Below are 2,715 nucleotides of genomic sequence, written 5' to 3'. Positions count from 1 at the left end.
TGTAAGAATGATTTTAATCCTTACCTCATACTTCTCTTTTCTTAAGTGCATCGAATAGCAAGAGTGCTCGTAGTAGATAATTCATGAAATGGCCACAGATCTATTGGGAACCAACAATATTTCAAATCTAAGGCGTGATGTATGCATGAATTGCCAACTGGGGGAATGCTGACAATGATACTTGTAATCCGCTAGAAACTAATATAATATATATTAGACCTGCAATATCTTCAACTCACAGGCCAGGACATTACCAAAGAGCCATTTAACTGGTGGACGAAGAGGTGAGTATAGAGTTGTTCCTTTTCAGGTGCCTGGTTTGTTTTGTCTGCCTCCTCCTTGCTCTCAAAAACCAAGAAAGGTACAGAAACTGTGTTGTCTGGAAAAGATGGACCCTTGAGCAATAGATATCTACAATAGTGGGGAAGTAGTTGTAGGACATTAGACAAGAGTGGCATTTGCATATTAATAATACAAGATAAAGAGAGAACAACAGGTTAGGTTTTCTATCCTGTCCATTATTACCTCTGCTAGAAAAAAACTTAAGACCAGGGTTTGAAGCTCCGTGTTTCCTGTGATGGAAACAAGTGATCCATTTTTAGCAGACTGAGTATAGAGTAACTCTTTACATTAGGTTTTCAGAGGCATTCTAGACAGATGCTGCAGAGGTCCAGATCAGAGATAAGCCAGGAGCAAACTCGGGTATGAGGGACCTCAAGAGAGAAAAGAAAGGTATGAACAGCTTCTGATAATCAGTTGAGGGATGCTAGTGTTCCAGAGATCAACCACCGCTCTGTAGGAGGACGACACATCTCTTTTCAAGGCAGTTCTCATGCCTGTCCCAAAAAGAGAACACTTCTCTCCTTATTTTTCCTGCCAATGGGCCAGGGCCAACAGACTCCAGTGACTACAACTCAAGAGCAAGGCACACTCGGGATGGCTGTGCTAGAAGAGTAAACAGTTCTTCCATGTTGTGGGAACTCCCATGGGACAGTCTAGGCCTTAAGGTCACCGTGTGTTTCTTCATTCTATTTGTAGAGCACCACAACCTACTGGGCAGAGATGGGTCTATGTCAGTGGTCAGGGCAACAGATAAGAATGGAACCTAATTATCAAAATGGCAAGCACACACTTAAAAGCATGACAATCATGCTTGAGTGGATAGTTAGTACAAGAGTGAAGTATCCTGGGATGAGGAGTTTTTGAGGATCTACAAGAGAGTAGTTCTTTGGAAACATACTGGGTGAGGGGGCAGGGAGTCCCCGGGCAGTTTCTGTGTGTAGCCATGGCTGTCCTGAAATTCACTGTAGACCAGGCCAGCCTCAAACTTACAGAGATCCGCCTGCATTTGCTTCCCGAGTACTGAGATTAAAGGTTTACACCACCACCACCCGGCCTTCATAATCATTTTTTAAGATGCAATTTGGATCAATGACTTGAGAAGTAAAACTCTAGGAGAAAGTAAAATAGGCTGAGGGGTGAAGAGATGGCTCAATGAGTAAGAACACTTCTCCCCATACGGTGTGGCTCACAAGTACCTATAGAACAACAAATCAAGGATCCAAAACTTGGCATCCTCAGGCACCTGTACACATGCATACACTCATATATACATAATTTCAAAATCTGAAAAGAGGCTGAAATCTTTGGGGTTTGTTTGGGTAAGGGTTTTTTAAATACAACATTAAAACAGACCAACTGGGCATGGTGGCACACGCCTTTAATCCCAGCACTTGGGAGGCAGAAGCAGGTGAATTTCTGTGTTGGAGGCCAGCCTGGTCTACAGAGTGAGTTCCAGGACAGCCAGGGCTACACAGAGAAACCCTGTCTCGAGGAAAGAAAAAAAAAAAAATCAGTGTGCAAATGCCTCTAACATTACCATTGATAGCCACAAAGTAAAAATCACCCAAGTTCCCACAGAAGAGAGGAGAACTAACACACATTGTGTGCCATTTGTGGCAAATACTCAGCTGAGTTCTGTGCGAAGATGCTACTCTGTTTACTACATTGCCAGCTCTGTTAACTACATTGCCAAGTTTTGAATATTTAGGAAAATATCCCATTAAAAATTCCCAAATGTCTTATCTTGATTTGTCCATTGTTATGGGCAGATAGCACCATGCAATCCAGGGAATATGTAATATTCATAGGTGCTCGAGGATTTTATGAAATAAAGGTAACAAAATGGGTTAGGAATGGGTCGTCTGGACTCCTTATAAATCTGTGGACACTAATCTGGTCTGAAACCAGGTTTCACTCCCTCTTCAAGTTGCCGTTCATTGTCCTGGTTATTCTCAAATTCTTTTTTTTTTTCTTTTTCTGACTTTTTATAGGTTTTTTTGTTTTGTTTGTTGGCTTGTTTTGTTTTTTGTTTGTTTGTTTTGAGACAGGATTTCTCTGTGTAGTCCTGGCTGCCTGGAACTCACTCTGTAGACCAGGCTGACCTCGAACTCAGAAATCTGCCAGTCTCTGCTGCCCGAGTGCTAGGATTAAAGGCATGTGCCACCACTGCCCAGCCTATTCTCAAATTCTTGTATGTTCTAATTCCTTATTAATAGGTTTATGACACTTGTGTATAGACTTCTCTTATGAATTATTGTTTATATTTGCATTCATCACTTCATTGTGTTGTCTTTCAAATATTCTACAAAAAAAACCCTGCCTCTAGCTACTTGAGCCCTGAAAAATTGGTTTGTTCCTTTTTCCTCCACACTG

The sequence above is a fragment of the Mus musculus genome, chromosome 12 (genome assembly GCF_000001635.26).
Source record: "Mus musculus strain C57BL/6J chromosome 12, GRCm38.p6 C57BL/6J".
Taxonomy (NCBI): Eukaryota; Metazoa; Chordata; class Mammalia; order Rodentia; family Muridae; genus Mus; species Mus musculus.
Note: the sequence above shows the minus strand (reverse complement) of the source record.